Here is a 19,801-nt window from a genome sequence, read left to right on the forward strand (position 1 = left end):
AATGGTTGTAAATGCTTCTCTGGGATCCCCTTTGTTCAGAAATAGCAGACATATGGCTTTGGCGTTGCTTTTTGGTAATTCGAAGGCTGCTAAATGCCACCTCGCACAACATGTGTTTTATGCCCAGCAGTGAAGGGGTTAATTAGGGAGCATGTAGGCAGCTTGTAGAGTTAATTTTAGCTTAAGTGTAGTGTAGTAGACAACCCAAAGTATTGATCTAGGCCCATTTTGGTATATTTAATGCCACCATTTCACCGCCAAATGCGATCAAATAAAAAAAAATTGTTCACTTTTTCACAAACTTTAGGTTTCTCACAGAAATTATTTACAAACCACTTATGCAATTATGGCATAAATGGTTGTAAATGCTTCTCTGGGATCCCCTTTGTTCAGAAATAGCAGACTTATATGGCTTTGGCGTTGCTTTTTGGTAATTAGAAGGCTGCTAAATGCCACTGCGCACCACACGTGTTTTATGCCCAGCAGTGAAGGGGTTAATTAGGGAGCATGTAGGGAGCTTGTAGAGTTAATTTTAGCTTAAGTGTAGTGTAGTAGACAACCCAAAGTATTGATCTAGGCCCATTTTGGTATATTTAATGCCACCATTTCACCGCCAAATGCGATCAAATTTAAAAAAAACTTAAATTTTTTCGCAATTTTAGGTTTCTCACTGAAATTATTTACAAACAGCTTGTGCAATTATGGCACAAATGGTTGTAAATGCTTCTCTGGGATCCCCTTTGTTCAGAAATAGCAGACATATATGACTTTGGCGTTGCTTTCTGGTAATTAGAAGGCAGCTAAATGCTGCTGCGCATTACACGTGTTAAGGCTAGCAGTGAAGGGGTTAATTAGGTAGTTTGTAGGGAGCTTGCAGGGTTAATTTTAGCTTTAGTGTAGAGATCAGCCTCCCACCTGACACATCAGACCCCCTGATCCCTCCCAAACAGCTCCCTTCCCTCCCCCACCCCACAATTGTCCCTGTCATCTTAAGTACTGGCAGAAAGTCTGCCAGTACTAAAATAAAAGGTTTTTGTAAAAAAATATATTTTTTTAGCATATTTACATATGCTGTGGTGTAGCATCCCCCCTTAGCCCCCAACCTCCCTGATCCCCAACAAAACAGCTCTCTAACCCTCCCCATCTGCCTTATTGGTGGCCATCTTGGGTACTGGCAGCTGTCTGCTATTATTTCACAGTCAAAAAAGTGTTGTTTTTTTTAAATGTACACTACTGTTACACCAGATATGAGTGGTGGCACTGCGCAAGTGGGCACAGTATACGCTGTGAGCCTGACACACACGCTGGCAGGCAGGCAACTGCAATTAGATTACACAGGGAAGAAAAAAAAAGCAGACTGATGTTCTAGCCCTAAAAAGGGCTTTTTGGGGTGCTGTCCTTACAGCAGAGATCAGATGAGTCCTTCAGGACTGTAGTGGACACTGAATACACTAGCCTAGCTATCGATTTCCCTATTAAATCAGCAGCAGCTACACTGTCCCTCCTCTCACTAAGAATGCAGCTTCCGAATGAATCTAAAATAGATGCTGTCCAGGAGGTGGGAGGGTCTGGGAGGGAGGGTCTGCTGCTGATTGGCTGGAATGTGTCTTCTGACTGTGAGGTACAGGGTCAAAGTTTACTCAATGATGAGGAATAGGGGGCGGACCGAACATCGCATATGTTCGCAGTCCGCGGCGAATGCAAACATGCTATTTTCGCCGGCGAACTATTAGCGACATCACTACTAAAGAGCTAAAAAGTAAACTAACACCCATAAACTACCTATTAACCCCTAAACCAAGGCCCTCCCGCATCGCAAACACTAACATTAAATTTTTAACCCTTAGTCTTCCGAACCGGACTTTGCCGCCACTATAATAAATATATTAACCCCTAAACCACCGCACTCCCACCTCGCAAACATTAGTTAAAAAGTACAAAAACCACCCCACTAAATTACAGAAAATTATAAACAAATTACAATATTTTTAAACTAATTACACCTAATCTAATCCCCCTAACAAAATAAAAATGCCCCCCCCCAAAATAAAAAAGCCCTACCCTACACTAAATTACAAATGGCCCTTAAAAGGGCCTTTTGCAGGGCATTGCCCCAAAGTAATCAGCTATTTTTACCTGTAAAAAAAATTACAATTCCCCCCCAACATTAAAACCCACCACCCACACAACCAACCCTACTCTAAAACCCACTTAATACCCCCTTTTAAAAACCTAACACTAACCACTTGAAGATCACCTTACCAGGAGAAGTCTTCATCCAACCGGGCCGAAGTCCTCGACGAAGCCGGGAAAAGTCTTCATCCAAGCCGGGTGAAGTGATCCTCCAGACGGACAGAAGTCTTCATCCAGATGGCATCTTCTACCTTCATCCATCTGGCGCGGAGCAAGTCCATCTTCAAGATATCTGACGCAGAGCATTCTCTTCAATCGAAGGCTAACACAGAATGAAGGTACCTTTAAGTGACGTCATCCAAGATGGCGTCCCTTCAATTCCAATTGGCTGATAGAATTCTATCAGCCAATCAGAATTAAAGTTCAATTCTCTTGGCTGATCCAATCAGCCAATAGGATTGAGCTCACATTCTATTGGCTGATTGGATAAGCCAATAGGATTGAACTTCAATCCTATTGGCTGATTGCATCAGCAAATAGGATTTTTTCTACCTTAATTCTGATTGGCTGATATCAGCCAATCAGAATTGAAGGGACACCATCTTGGATGACATCACTTAAAGGTACCTTCTTTCTGTGTTAGTCGTCGATTGAAGAGGATGCTCCGTGTCAGATGTCTTGAAGATGGACCCGCTCCGCGCCAGATGGATGAAGATAGAAGATGCCGTCTGGATGAAGACTTCTGCCCGTCTGGAGGACCACTTCTGCTGGCTTGGATGAAGACTTCTCCCGTCTTCGTTGAGGACTTCGGCCAGGTTGGATGAAGACTTCTCCCGGTAAGGTGATCTTCAAGGGGTTAGTGTTAGGTTTTTTTAAGGGGGTATTGGGTGGGTTTTAGAGTAGGGTTGGTTGTGTGGGTGGTGGGTTTTAATGCTGGGGGGATTTGTAATTTTTTTTACAGGTAAAAGAGCTGATTACTTTGGGGCAATGCCCCGCAAAAGGCCCTTTTAAGGGATATTTGTAATTTAGTGTAGGGTAGGGCTTTTTTATTTTGGGGGGGGCTTTTTTATTTTGTTAGGGGGATTAGATTAGTTGTAATTAGTTTAAAAATATTGTAATTTGTTTATTATTTTCTGTAATTTAGTGTTTTTTTGTACTTTAGCTAATTTTATTTAATTGTATTTAATTGTATTTAATTTAGGGAATTAATTTAATTATAGTGTAGTGTTAGGTGTAATTGTAACTTAGGTTAGGTTTTATTTTACAGGTATTTTTGTATTTATTTTAGCTAGGTAGTTATTAAATAGTTAATAACTATTTAATAACTATCGTACCTAGTTAAAATAAATACAAACTTGCCTGTAAAATAAAAATAAACCCTAAGCTAGATACAATGTAACTATTAGTTATATTGTAGCTAGCTTAGAGTTTATTTTACTGGTAAGTATTTAGTTTTAAATAGGAATTATTTAGTTATTAATAGTAATTTTATTTAGATTATTTTAAATTATATTTAAGTTAGGGGGTGTTAGGGTTAGGGTTAGACTTAGGTTTAGGGGTTAATACATTTAATATAGTGGCGGCAACGTTGTGGCGGCAGATTAGGGGTTAATAAGTGTAGGTAGATGGCGGCGACATTGGGGGCGGCAGATTAGGGGTTAATAAATATTATGTAGATGTCGGCGATGTTGGGGGCAGCAGATTAGAGGTTCATAAGTATAATGTAGTTCGCAGCGGTGTCCAGAACGGCAGATTAGGGGTTAATAATATAATGTAGGTGTCGGCGATGTCGGGGGTGGCAGATTAGGCATTAATAAGATTAGGGGTGTTTAGACTCGGAGTTCATGTTAGTGTGTTAGGTGTAAACGTAAATTTTATTTCCCCATATGAATCAATGGGGCTGAGTTTTACGCTGCTTTTTTGCAGGTGTTAGACTTTTTTTTAGCCGGCTCTCCCCGTTGATTCCTATGGGGAAATCGTGCACGAGCACGTTACACCAGCTCACCACTAACGTAAGCAGCGCTGGTTTGTAATTTTGCTCAACGCTCACTTCTTGTCTGGTTTGTAAAAACTCCTAATACCAGCGCTGTCTGTAAGTGAGCGGTGAGCATAAACTGCTCTTTAGCACCACACAGCCTCTAACGCAAAACTCGTAATCTAGGTCAAAATGATTTAGAAATAATGATACTTCATATTCCAACAACATTTTATACATTTAATCTCTAAACAATAACTCATCCGATAACATCCAGGTCCCAATGACAGCACACAAAGCTTATCCGATCCAATATTCTATCTAAAACTTGTTTTAATAAAGGGCTTACAATCCTATGCACAATACCTTTTTCTCTTTTTAACCGATCCTATTGTGCGGCTATTTACAGGGTTCTGTTTACACTGAAGCATTATTTTCCTATTGGTGACATCATAGATGCCTATGATTGGTTCACTGAAATCTCATGTAAATCCAATCAGCCACTACGTAAATGGCCTACTCTACTTGTCACTAGTTACTAGGTGGAAAGCACTGTGATGAGCCCTCCTTATATGTCCCAATAGGCAATATAAGTTAATACACATAGCGTGGTGCACTATCAGCTGGCTTAGTCAAATAAAGAGACAAGAATATAAATATGTGGTTGTGTTATAGTTATAATCTAAAATTAATATCATAATAATATTTAAAATGTGTGCCATATTACTAGAATAATCTGCAATAAATTAGTTAATAATAATAATATTATGTGAATACGTAAAGTTAATAAAACATAAATTCATTATAAGAATTAATAATAGTGGTGTGTAAATATGTGAATAATTATATATATATATATATATATATATATATATATATATATATATATATATATATATATATATATATATATAAATGTATTACCTTTAAAGGCATCTTCTGTAATACTAAGTATTACAAACACTATCTCTCCTCTGAGACATAAAATAAATATGTAATTATGGAGTGTGACCTAATGTATGTTATAATACACATCCCTTAGTGTGATCAGATGTATATAGTGTATATAGTGAATATATTATACATTCCTTAGTGTGATAAAGTGTAAATAGTGTATATATTGTAAATAGTTGATTTAAATATGATGTCAAAAATATATATGTTTAATCCATTACTGTATGGAGATATATTACCTTTGCTGCTACCAAACTAACTATAAAGCTAGGTGTTTACAAATTCCATCTATATTCATTAATCAACAAGCCCAATTTTAATACCATACATTATTACTGTGTGATATAACACTAAAAAGTCACACTATATGCTGTCATTAGGACCCAATATGTCTACATCCAAGGAGTGTGTAAGCATCACTCCACAAATAAAGACTCGGTACCTATACATAATTTATGTATAACTTCACATCAAAGTCTATTCTGTGGTATATCATTATGGCCTACCAAATCCTAAATGCCACCCTCAAGTGCCTCATATAATTGCTAGAAGGCAGCCAGGTCTAATACTTTGTTTAGGCCAGAGGGGAACAAGGATTGGAAACGATAAATCCAAACTTTTTCCCTCTGGCGCAAACGAGTATATCTATATATAATTTGTATTATGTCTGATAGTGCTATATCTATAAACACTGTGTTTCATAGAACATTTTTTTCAAATTGCGCAGATGTTCACTCCATCTGGAATGCACCATTCTACAGGTGCGTCCCAAATACTGAGAACCACACTCACAGGTTAATACATACAAGACAAAACCAGAACTACAACTGAGTTGTGATTTTAAATATTTGATTGCAGGTCTTATGTATATTTGTCTGGTGGCTATATTGTTATTAGAGTGCGCCCCCCTTTAATTGGTTGTCATATCTATCTATCTATCTATTTATATGTATGTATGTAAATATTAATTTGGATATATAGGTATTGGCTTTAGCGCTGTTTGGGTAAGCGTGCAAGTGAAACATGGAAAATCCTTGACTATGCACCATAGAAGTCTATGGTGAAAAGGAGTTAGGGTGCCTAAGTCTTTTGTTCATGTGCTAACTTTTTACTTTCAACTTGTAATACACGGAAACTATCACCTAGATTATGAGTTTTGCGTTAGAGGCTGTGCGGTGCTAATGAGCAGTTTTCCCTCACCGCTCACTTACATGCAGCGCTGGTATTACAAGTTTTCAGAAACCCGTTGTTAAAAGACAAGAAGTGAGCGTTGAGCAAAATTTTGCTCATTACCGCGCTCCAATACCAGCACTGCTTAAGTCAGCGGTGAGCTGGTGTAACGTGCTCCTGCATGATTTCCCCATAGGAATCAACGGGGAGAGCCGGATGAAAAAAAGTCTAACACCTGTCAAAAAGCAGCGTAAAACTCAATAACGCAGCCCCATTGATTCCTATGGGGAAATACAATTTATGTCTACACCTAACACCTTAACATGAACCCCGAGTCTAAACACCCCTAATCTTACACTTATTAACCCCTAATCTACCACCCCTGACATCGCCAACACCTACATTATAATTATTAACCCCTCATCTGCCGCTCCGGACACTGCCGCCACCTACATTATAATTATGAACCCCTAATCTGCTGCCTCCAACATCGCCGCCACCTACATTATATTTATTAACCCCTAATCTGCTTCCCCCAATGTCGCCGCCACCTACCTACACTTATTAACCCCTAATCTGCCTCCCCCAACGTCGCCGCCACTAAAGTTATTAACCCCTAAACCTAAGTCTAACCCTAAACCTAACACCCACTAACTTAAATATAATTTAAATAAATCTAAATAAATATTTCTATCATTACCTAAATTATTTCTATTTAAAACTAAATACTTACCTGTAAAATAAACCCTAAGATATCTACAATATAACTAATAGTTACATTGTAGCTAGCTTAGGATTTATTTTTATTTTACAGGGAAGTTTGTATTTATTTTAACTAGGTAGAATAGTTATTAAATAGTTATTAACTATTTAATAACTACCTAGCTAAAATAAATACAAATTTACCTGTAAAATAAAACCTAACCTAAGTTACACAAACACCTAACACTACACTATAATTAAATAAATTAACTAAATTAAATACAATTACCTAAATTAAATTAGCTAAAGTACAAAAAAACAAACACTAAATTACTGAAAATAATAAACAAATTACAGAAATTTAAACTAATTACAACTAATCTAATAGACCCCCAAAATAAAAAAATACCCTAGCCTAAACTAAACTACCAATAGCCCTTAAAATGGCCTTTTGCGGGGCATTGCCCCAAAGTATTCAGCTCTTTCACCTGTAAAAAAAATACAAACAACCCCCCCCAACAGTAAAACCCACCACCCACATAACCAACCCCCCAAATAAAATACTATCTAAAAATCCTAAGCTCCCCATTGCCCTGAAAAAGGCATTTGGATGGGCATTGCCCTTAACAGGGCAGTTAGCTCTTTTGCCGCCCAAACCCTAATCTAAAAAATAAAACCCACCCAATACACCCTTAAAAAACCTAACACTAACCCCCTGAAGATCGACTTACCGGGAGACGTCTTCATCCAAGCCGGGCGAAGTGGTCCTCCAGACGGGCAGAAGTCTTCATCCAAGCCGGGTGAAGTGGTCCTCCAGACGGGCAGAAGTCTTCATCTAAGCCGGGCAGAAGTGGTCCTCCAGATGGGCAGAAGTCTTCATCCAGACAGCATCTTCTATCTTCAACCATCCGGCGTGGAGCGGGTCCATCTTCAAGACATCCGACGCGGAGCATCCTCTTCTGGTGACGACTAAAACAGAATAAAGGTACCTTTAAGTGACGTCATCCAAGATGGCGTCCCTTAGATTCTGATTGGCTGATAGAATTCTATCAGCCAATCGGAATTAAGGTAGAAAAATCCTATTGGCTGATGCAATCAGCCAATAGGATTGAAGTTCAATCCTATTGGCTGATCCAGTCAGCCAATAGGATTGAGCTGACATTCTATTGGCTGTTCCAATCAGCCAATAGAATGCGAGCTCAATCCTATTGGCTGATTGGATCAGCCAATAGGATTGAACTTCAATCCTATTGGCTGATTGCATCAGCCAATAGGATTTTTTCTACCTTAATTCCGATTGGCTGATAGAATTCTATCAGCCAATCGGAATCTAAGGGACGCCATCTTGGATGATGTCACTTAAAGGTACCTTCATTCTGTTTTATTCGTCACCAGAAGAGGATGCTCTGCGTGGGATGTCTTGAAGATGGACCCGCTCCGCGCCGGATGGATGAAGATAGAAGATGCCGTCTGGATGAAGACTTCTGCCCGTCTGGAGGACCACTTCACCCGGCTTGGATGAAGACGTCTGCCCGTCTGGAGGACCACTTCACCCGGCTTGGATGAAGACGTCTCCCGGTAAGTCGATCTTCAGGGGGTTAGTGTTAGGGTGTATTGGGTGGGTTTTATTTTTTAGATTAGGGTTTGGGCGGCAAAAGAGCTAACTGCCCTTTTAAGGGCAATGCCTATCTAAATGCCCTTTTTTTTAGGGAAATGGGGAGCTTAGTTTTTTTTAGATAGTATTTTATTTGGGGGGTTGGTTGTGTGGGTGGTGGGTTTTACTGTTGGGGGGGTTGTTTGTATTTTCTTTTACAGGTAAAAGAGCTGATTACTTTGGGGAAATGCCCCGCAAAAGGCCCTTTTAAGGGCTTTTGGTAGTTTAGTTTAGGCTAGGTTTTTTTTTATTTTGGGGGGGCTTTTTTTTTAATTTTAATAGGGCTATTAGATTAGGGGTAATTAGTTTAAATGTCTGTAATTTGTTTATTATTTTCAGTAATTTAGTGGGGTTTTTTTGTACTTTAGCTAATTTAATTTAATTTAGGTAATTGTATTTAATTTAGTTAATTTATTTAATTATAGTGTAGTGTTAGGTGTTAGTGTAACTTAGGTTAGGTTTTATTTTACAGGAAAATTTGTATTTATTTTAGCTAGGTAGTTATTAAATAGTTAATAACTATTTAATAACTATTCTACCTAGTTAAAATAAATACAAACTTGCATGTAAAATAAAAATAAACCCTAAGCTAGATACAATGTAACTATTAGTTATATTGAAGCTAGCTTAGGGTTTATTTTATAGGTAAGTATTTAGTTTTAAATAGGAATAATTTAGTTAATGATATGAATATTTATTTAGATTTATTTAAATTATATTTAAGTTAGTGGGTGTTAGGTTTAGGGTTAGACTTAGGTTTAGGGGTTAATAACTTTAATATAGTGGCGGCGACGTTGGGGGCGGCAGATTAGGGTTTAATAAATGTAATGTAGGTGGCGGTGTCCTGAGTGGCAGATTAGGGGTTACAATTTTTATTTTAGTATTTGTGATGCGGGAGGGCCTCGGTTTAGGGGTTAATAGGTAGTTTATGGGTGTTAGTGTACTTTTTAGCACTTTAGTTATGAGTTTTATGCTACAGCGTTGTACCATAAAACTCATAACTACTGACTTTTAAATACGTTAGGACTCTTGACAGGAGAGGGTGTACCGCTCACTTTTTGGCCTCCCAGGACAGACTTGTAATACCGACGCTATGGAAGTCCCATAGAAAAAAGACTTTATGAAGTTTACGTAAGTCGTTTTGCAGTAAGGCCAAAAAAGTGTGCAGTGCCCCTAAACCTTCAAGACTCGTAATACCAGCGGGCGTAAAAAAGCAGCGTTAGGACCTCTTAACGCTGCTTTTTCAGCCTAACGCACAACTCATAATCTAGCCGTATATTTTTTACCTTGATTGCAGTTAGCTCTCATGAGAAATAAAAAAAATAGTGTTCTACTTGTAATCTATCCCACTAAGAGGTCTCTCCAGCCTCACCAATTTACATCCCATTCTGTGCAACTGACTTTACATAGCTCACACATTTCTCTTTAGTAAATTAGCTGCCTAGAATAAGATAGAAACTGCTGAATCTGGTAAAGCTTCAATGAATTTGCCTCATATCCCTTTAATGCTTTTATTGACATAACTACAGTATTCTTATAAAGGTTTAAAGGTGCTAACATTAATGTCCACTTCACTTGCCATTTAGAAGAAACAAAACTGCTCGCTAAAGAACCAATCTGTCTTTCCTTTATCATATTTAGCTCTGGAACATTGCCAGATAACATAAATGTTCACTGTAATTTGGCACTGACAGATGAAAGACACAGAGATATCTGTAGCACAAACTATATCACCAATTATAGGAAGTAGCCAGTCACATATTTGCATTTTCTTATTTTTTTTTAAGGTTTTTTTTCTGCAGTGAGCAGTGTTAACAAGGACACATAGCGAACCACAGTAAAAAAAATGCTGCAGATATCCATGCAAAATGCTAACTGATATCTTCTCCCTAGTGGTAACTAAGTCTTGAGTTGGCTGCCTGCCTGGGCTCTCTTCAATCTTCTGAGCTGACGGCTAAACTGGTTGTCATGGCATTTCTAGTAATTGCCTGGGATTGTTCAGGGCGTGGCAGGGGAAGGACAATTCTCTTTTATTTTACAGCATCTTCAATTATATTATAAGAGCAGGTTGGCCGTGTTTGTCAATATATGCCTTGGTTAATAAAAGGGTTGTTTAGGAAGTTGACTTTTCATAAAGAGTGGTGCTTGCACATTAGACATAAAATAAAGGGTTATCTTGTAGTAAATGAATGAAAAACAAGTGAGGATGCGGGACTGTATTTGATGCTTAATACAATTGGGATTTGAAAGTGCATTCCAATATTTAAAGGGACATTCCAGTGCCCATTTAAGTGAGATTGCTTAAATGAATTCTTTAAAAAGCCTATGTGCCTGCATCAGTACCTAGTGTGTGCTTTCATCAGAAAAAGATTAACTAACCTTTAGATTAACACAATTATTGCTATTTGCAAACTTGGAAATCAGAAAAAAACTAAAACTCCAATATACATACTTGAAAGTCCTTTTTCAGATAGCTCTCGGGTAAAAGTAGTCCTGAATTGATCTGTTGAACAGCAATTGGACTGATGAGAAGGCAATTGATGGTTACATTTATTCTTTTAAATTCCCAAAGACACTGCTGAGTTTTTGTTGAAATACCGGTATTTAATAATTTACAATTAAGCAGAAATCATGTTATTAAGTTAAACACTTACAGCCAGTTACGAGTTTTGCGTTATGAGGGGTGCGGTACTAACTTGCACGTTATTCTCACCGCTCACTTTCCTACACCCTACTCATGCACAAATGCGTTTGAAATTTTTCAAGTCCGCTAACACAACATGAAAATATGAATATTTCCAATATTCTTCACAAAGAAGAATATGTTCTCTTTATTAATAAATACATAATACTTAACCCACATTTTTTCTACCATGATTCAGATAGAGCATGCAATTTTAAGGAACTTTCTAATTTACTTCTATTATTACTTTTTTCTTTGTTCTCTTGCTATCTTTATTTAAAAAGCAGGAATGTAAAGCTTATGAGCCGGCCCATTCTGGGTTCAGCACCCTGGAAAGCGCTTGCTTATTAGCCACCAATAAGCAAGCGTAACCCAGGTTCTGAGCCAAAAATGGGCCAGTCCTAAGCTTTATAGTCCTGCTTTTTAAAAAAGATAGCAATAAGAGAATAAAGAAAAATTGATAATAGGAGTAAATTAGAAAGTTGGTAAAAATTGCATGCTCTGTCTGAATCATGAAAGAAAAACATTGGGTTTAGTGTCCATTTAAGTCCCTTTGCCTGCTTTATTTTTTCTAACATCTGAGACCTTATATCTTTGAGCCCTTATAAAAACATTTTTTAACTATTTTTCTAAATAATTTTATTAGATATTGTTATTATAATTGTAACTGTACCTTTGCTTGTGCGTAACTTAACGCGCCACTCGTATTCTGGCCCTATATAAAATTACTTCATATAATACCCATTGCTTAGACATTTGATAAAAAAACAAATTAGCATTAAGCAATCTATATAACGATGCAGGTCGATTCCTTGTTTAAAAAAATGCATTTTAATGGATTTTGTATTAGTATAAATTGATCAATATTTATTAAATGTGCTTCCCCTTTATTTTTCTCCATGTTTTTTGTTTTTTTTAAATTTGGAATTTTCTATTATATCGTTAGCGTTAGGCAATCTATGTAGCATCCTTGCTCCCTCCTTCAAAACTCCCTCCTCCATCCTTTAAAGCTCCATGCTCCCTCCTGTAAAACTCCCTCCTTTCTTCTCCCCCTGGTAAAACTGCCTCCCTTCTGCTTCATATTCCCTCTATCATGGTCCCTCCTCTGTCCTCCCTGTATGATGCTACCTCCTCTGTCCTCCCTGTACCATGCTACCTCCTCTATCCTCCCTGTATCATGCTACCTCCTCTATCCTCCCTGTATCCTGCTCCCTCCTCTGTCCTCCCTGTATCATGCTACCTCCTCTATCCTCCCTATATCCTGCTCTCTCCTCTGTCATCCCTGTATCATGCTACCTCCTCTATCCTCCCTGTATCATGCTCCCTCCTCTGTCCTCCCTGTACCATGCTAGCTTCTCTGTCCTCCCTGTATCATGCTCCCTCCTCTGTCCTCCCTGTATCATGCTCCCTCCTCTATCCTCCCTGTATCATGCTACCTCCTCTATCCTCCCTGTATCATGCTACCTCCTCTGTCCTCCCTGTACCATGCTACCTCCTCTGTCCTCCCTGTATCATGCTCCCTCCTCTGTCTTCCCTGTATCATGCTACCTCCTCTATTCTCCCTGTATCATGCTACCTCCTCTATCCTCCCTGTATCATGCTACCTCCTCTATCCTCCCTGTATCATGCTACCTCCTCTGTCCTCCCTGTATCATGCTCCATCCTCTGTCCTCCCTGTATCATGCTACCGCCTCTATCCTCCCTGTATCATGCTACCTCCTCTGTCCGCCCTGTATGATGCTACCTACTCTGTCCTCCCTGTATCATGCTACCTCCTCTATCCTCCCTGTATCATGCTACCTCCTCTGTCCTCCCTGTATCCAGGGCCGGATTTCACATTAGGCACAGTAGGCATGTGCCTACAGGCGCCTTGCAGTGAGGGGCGCCTGCCTATCAGTAATATAAAAAAATATATATATTTTTTTATGAGGGCATTTATTTTAGTAAGAATTGTGCTGCCAGGTGCCTACAAAGTCGAGTGTTTCATTGGAAATATGTTACAGCAGTTGAGGGAGCCATGAAGGAGAGAGGGCAAAGATTAAAACTAAACCCCTCCCATTTTCGCCAGGCATGTTTAGTTTCACTTTTATTTTATGTACTTCTGTTGCCTCACACAGCCAAGCTCCATGCTGATGTGGTGCAGAAACTTTTTGTTGAGGAATGAAAGCTTCAGAACAGGTTAGGACTGTACAAGTCTTCTAATGCTGCCTAGAATGAAAACATAACAAGCAGAGCACTTTAACCCCTTGGCTACCAGAGAGGGTTGCAGTGTATTCACTTGTTATGTGCTGTATTCCTTTTTTATAGCCAGGAGTTTAAATTCTGCTTCAGGATGAATGTTTTTGTTCTATAAAAGCCTTGGAGGTGTGGAGGTTATGTGGGACTAGCTGCTCTGCTCTTTATTACAAGCTGCCAATTGTGATTTACAGCCTTTAGGGCACTTTGACAACAAAGTTTGTAAGGCTGTAAGGCTGTAAAATGTGTATGTGTGTAAACCACTCACATGGCATATTTGTTTGTATGTATGTATATGTATGTGACTGTATATATATATATATATATATATATATATATATATATATATATATATATATATATATATATATATATATTTTGTGACCTGGGATCTTGGAAACACACAGTCATCAAAGCTGGAAACACCACACAAGGTTGTAGCTTTATAAAATACAGTCTGTTTATTATCAGGTCTGGCAAAAACAGGCAAAATAAACATAAACAAAACAAAAGAGGCTTGTTCCACTGAGCACTTACTAACAAGTACAACTGTCTGCACTAAGTAGCTTTTCAGAAAAGTAATATTGCACAGACCTTTCAAACTTTGTCCTTTAGATATAATTCCTCTAAGTCTCTAAGGAGAGTGTTTGCAGTTTTCCTTTACTGCTGGCAAAAATCTACCTCTCAAACCCTGACTGGGGATTTTATTAGCACCTGCTGTCAATTACCATATGCAGGTGAGTAGCTAGCTGAGTCAGACAGAATTCCTGGACTGGACTTTTTGACATAATGTGCTACCTGCAAACTGCGGGGTGGAGCACTGGCCCACCCTACTCTCCAAATACTCCACCCCAGGGACCCAGAAATAAATCCCATATTTTCTCTATGTGGCAAACAAACATAACAATTCTCCCTGGGGTTGTCAGACCATACCCCGCACTGCAGCACTTTTGAGGGAATATAGACACCTTCCATTACTATGCCTTGGGTTCTGTCACACATCCTCCCCGCCAGCTCAGACCTAGTGGGGTGAGCGACCATGGCCAAAAGCGTATGCATACGTGAAAGGCCATCAGCATTACCCTGTTTACTTCCTGCCCTGTGTTCTACTGAGAAGAGATAGGGTTGCAAACTAATGAACCAGCGTGTAACTCTACTATTATTATCCTTATTTTGACTCATCCATTTGAGAGGTGCATGATCAGTAACTAGTCTAAATTTTCTGCCCAACAAATAATATTTGAGAGTTTCAACAGCCCATTTAATTGCTAGACACTCCTTTTCAACAATCGAATAGTTCTTTTCTCTAGGTTGAAGTTTACGGCTCAGGTATAGTATTGGGTGCTCTTCACTTTGACTTTCCTGGGAAAGCACTGCTCCAAGCCCTACATCAGAGGCATCCGTCTGTAAAACAAACTCCTTTAAAAAATCAGGGGTGACTAACACTGGTTGTCTACAGATGGCTTCCTTGAGATTTTGAAATGCCTGTTCAGCTTCAGAGGACCATTTCACTATTACTGGAGCTTTTGCTTTAGTGAGGTCAGTTAAAGTACCTGCTATAGTAGCAAAGTTGGAGATAAACCTTCTGTAGTAGCCAACAAGCCCAAGAAATGTTCTGACCTGTTTCTTCGTCATAGGTCGTGGCCAATTCCTTATGGCTTCAACTTTAGCAAGTTGTGGATTTACTATTCCTCTTCCAATGGAATAGCCAAGATACTTGGCTTCCTCCAGGCCAATGGTACATTTACTCGGATTTGCTGTCAGACCGGCATTTCTTATGGAATTAAGGACAGCTTGCACTTTTGGCAAGTGAGACTCCCAATCTTCGCTATGTATGACCACGTCATCTAAGTAAGCTGCAGCATAATGAGCATGTGGCCTTAAGATCCGGTCCATCATTCTTTGAAATGTTGCTGGAGCACCATGTAGGCCAAAAGGTAACACCTTGTATTGGAAGAGCCCATCTGGAGTAGAGAAGGCAGTCTTTTCCTTTGCCCGTCCTGTAAGCGGCACTTGCCAATAACCCTTGGTCAAATCCAATGTGGTAAGGTACCTGGCTCTCCCGAGTCTCTCCACAAGTTCATCAAACCTTGGCATGGGGTATGCATCAAACTTGGATATTGCATTCAGCTTCCGGTAATCATTACAAAACCTGATTGTGCCATCAGGCTTTGGTACAAGCACAATTGGGCTACTCCAGTCACTTTGGGATTCTTCAATTACCCCAAGGTCCAGCATTTTCTTTACTTCCAATTTGATTGCTTCCCTCCGGGCTTCAGGTATTCTATATGGCTTTAGATTTATCCTTTTTCCCGGTTCAGTGACAATGTCATGCTCTATTATCGTAGTTCTTCCTGGGACTGAGGAGAAAACATCTTTATTTAATCTGATGAAGTCTGTTACCTCCCTCTTCTGGTGGATAGTCAGGGTTTCTGAGATATTGACTACGGGTTCATGCTCCTCCATTGTAGGGAGGTCTGCTGTTTTTATAACCACAAGTGTTTCTCTTTCTTTCCACGGTTTAAGTAAATTCACATGGTAAATCTGTACCTCCTTTCGCCTCCCAGGCTGTCTTACTTTGTAATTTACTTCCCCCACTCTGTCAATGACTTCATATGGCCCATGCCATGTTGCCAAAAATTTGTTCTCTACAGTGGTAACCAGGACTAGTACTCTGTCTCCTGGATTAAACACACGAACCCTGGCATTTCTATTATAGCTCTTCTGCTGGTGCTGTTGGGCATTTTCCATGTGTTCTCTAACTATGGGCATAATGGCTGTCATCTGATCCTGCATCTGAGTTATGTGTTCAATCACACTTCTGTGAGGGGTTGACTCCTGTTCCCAAGTCTCCTTAGCTATGTCTAGCAACCCTCTGGGGTGTCTTCCATACAAAAGTTCAAAGGGCGAAAACCCAGTAGAAGCTTGAGGGACCTCTCGGATGGAAAACATTAAATAAGGCAAAAGGAAATCCCAGTTTTTTCCATCTTTATCAATTACTTTTTTGAGCATAGCCTTTAGTGTTTTATTAAATCTCTCTACCAGACCATCAGTTTGTGGGTGATATACGGATGTTTTCAGATGCTTTATATGAAGAAGTTTACACAACTCCTTTGTAATTCTCGACATAAATGGAGTGCCTTGGTCTGTTAATATTTCTTTGGGAATCCCAACACGGCTGAACATTAACATTAACTCCTTAGCAATTGCTTTTGCTGAAGTAGTACGCATGGGTATTGCCTCAGGGTAACGTGTAGCATAGTCTACTATTACCAATATATACTGGTGCCCCCTTGCAGACTTTACAAGAGGACCCACAAAATCCATACCAATGCGTTCAAATGGGACCTCAATTATGGGTAAGGGCACCAAGGGGCTACGGTATGCTGTAAGAGGGGCAGTTAATTGGCATTCAGGACAAGAAGAACAATAATTTGTGATAGATGCCATTACACCTGGCCAATAAAACCTCCTAAGAATTCTCTCTCTGGTTTTTTCAATCCCCAAGTGCCCCCCAAGTATGTGGCTATGTGCCAGATTTAATACAGTGTGTCGATATGCCTGGGGTACTAACAGCTGTTTGACAGACTTCTTTTTCCCAACTCTGTACAATAAATCATTTTCCACTTCAAAGTATGGATAGGTGAGTGCTTTATCAGTATTAATGGGGGTGCCATTTCTTATGGAAATATAGTTTCTAGCCGCAGCTAAAGTTGGATCCTCCCATTGTGCAGCCCTAAAGTTACTTGGGCTAACCTCTAGGTCAGTTATTTCTACATCAGGTTCAGATATATTAGATTGACCTGTATTATTCTGTTCAGTATTACCTCCAACTAGGGTTTCCATAGGGGTTGAGTGTTTCCCTCTAGAAGGAGTTATTTTGTCTAAGTCATCCCCCAATAAATCAGAAAAGGGAAAGTCACAAACAGCGCCCTCTACTGAATCCGGTGAATTTTCCTCAGCAGCATCCCATAGATTCAAAAAATGGGGAAAATCTCTGCCTATTATCATTTCATGGACTAATTTATCCACTAAACCAACTCTATGATTTATAGGGCCATTTTGAGTTTCAATAAGTACTTTAGCAGTTGGATACTTGTGTATGTCCCCATGGACACAAGCAATATCTAGGTTCTGGTAATTATCAATAGGAGTATTTCTCAACAGACCCCTGTCTATGAGCGTTAACCATGCTACCAGAGTCCAGCAAAGCTTTAATTTAATTTCCAAGTAGTAAGAAGTGAATACAGCGCCAACAAGAGGCCAAGGGATAAATATACTCACAGAGAGATAAAAGAAGATTATTTAATGAACCATGTTAAAAAGCATCAGTAATAAAAGACTATATATAAAAAATGTAAAAAGCACATATAAATAAAATTACAAATACAGGAATATCTTACAGAAGCGGCTCAAAGGGCCAAAGCTGATAATTACAATAAAAACAGAGGTAATAACAGGTGATCAGTGTGAGTGGTACACCAGAATAAGAGTGTATACTGATAAAACAGAATTAGCCTAAGTACAACTGTAGCAAGTACATCAAGCAAAAAACTAATAAACAATAATACAAACAATAGTGTTCAAAATTAGTGTTACAAAAATAGTGTTCCAAAAAATAGAAAAATGCACTGCAGTGCAAAAAAAGGGGGTAGCAAAATAATTGTATAGATACAATCAAATAGTGAGTGAGTGCAAATGGATATAAAAATGCTAGCTACTTAATCCAGTGAGGTTAAGATATAATTAAATAAAATACACAATATGCAATAACATAAAAAATAAAATACACAATATGCAATAACATAAAAAATAAAAAATAATAAAATATAAAATATAATCCAAAAAAGTGTTCAAAAAGTTGATCAACAAATGTTAGTGAAGAACAAAAATAAGTCAATCAAAACTAAAAAATGGAAAAAAATGGGTGATGAAAAGCAAGGTGAAAGTGAGGAAATTAATTCCTTCCAATGTTAGTTACTTTGACAGATCCAAATTCCTGAGTGTGGTTGCTGAAGTAGCTGAATGGATCCTAGCACCTGTCAGCTGCTCCTATGGCATCCTAAAAAGTGTCCCAATATGTCAACGCGTTTCTGCCCTCAAAAAAGGGCCTTTCTCAAGACTAGCAAGTCTTGAGAAAGGCCCTTTTTTGAGGGCAGAAACGCGTTGACATATTGGGACACTTTTTAGGATGCCATAGGAGCAGCTGACAGGTGCTAGGATCCATTCAGCTACTTCAGCAACCACACTCAGGAATTTGGATCTGTCAAAGTAACTAACATTGGAAGGAATCAATTTCCTCACTTTCACCTTGCTTTTCATCACCCATTTTTTCCATTTTTTAGTTTTGATTGACTTATTTTTGTTCTTCACTAACATTTGTTGATCAACTTTTTGAACACTTTTTTGGATTATATTTTATATTTTATTATTTTTTATTTTTTATGTTATTGCATATTGTGTATTTTATTTTTTATGTTATTGCATATTGTGTATTTTATTTAATTATATCTTAACCTCACTGGATTAAGTAGCTATCATTTTTATATCCATTTGCACTCACTCACTATTTGATTGTATCTATACAATTATTTTGCTACCCCCTTTTTTTGCACTGCAGTGCATTTTTCTATTTTTTGGAACACTATTTTTGTAACACTAATTTTGAACACTATTGTTTGTATTATTGTTTATTAGTTTTTTGCTTGATGTACTTGCTACAGTTGTACTTAGGCTAATTCTGTTTTATCAGTATACACTCTTATTCTGGTGTACCACTCACACTGATCACCTGTTATTACCTCTGTTTTTATTGTAATTATCAGCTTTGGCCCTTTGAGCCGCTTCTGTAAGATATTCCTGTATTTGTAATTTTATTTATATGTGCTTTTTACATTTTTTATATATAGTCTTTTATTACTGATGCTTTTTAACATGGTTCATTAAATAATCTTCTTTTATCTCTCTGTGAGTATATTTATCCCTTGGCCTCTTGTTGGCGCTGTATTCACTTCTTACTACTTGTGCATATTTTTTGGAGGTTGGTTAGGATCTCTGTTTGGATACAGCTTGGAGATTACCTTAGCGCTTGTACACACACCCTTTTTCACTTTTAATTTAATTTCCCTCCACCCTTACAGTGCACCAAGGGTGGCCATTTAAACAATCATTTTTGGTAATTACATATACTGAGCGAGAGTACAATGAATAATTGTCTCTCATATTGCCAACATTACATTCCATAGCAACATCATTCTCAGGGCAGTCCTTTGCAAAATGTCCATACTCTTTACAT

This window comes from Bombina bombina, chromosome 1 (genome assembly GCF_027579735.1).
Source record: "Bombina bombina isolate aBomBom1 chromosome 1, aBomBom1.pri, whole genome shotgun sequence".
Lineage (NCBI taxonomy): Eukaryota > Metazoa > Chordata > Amphibia > Anura > Bombinatoridae > Bombina > Bombina bombina.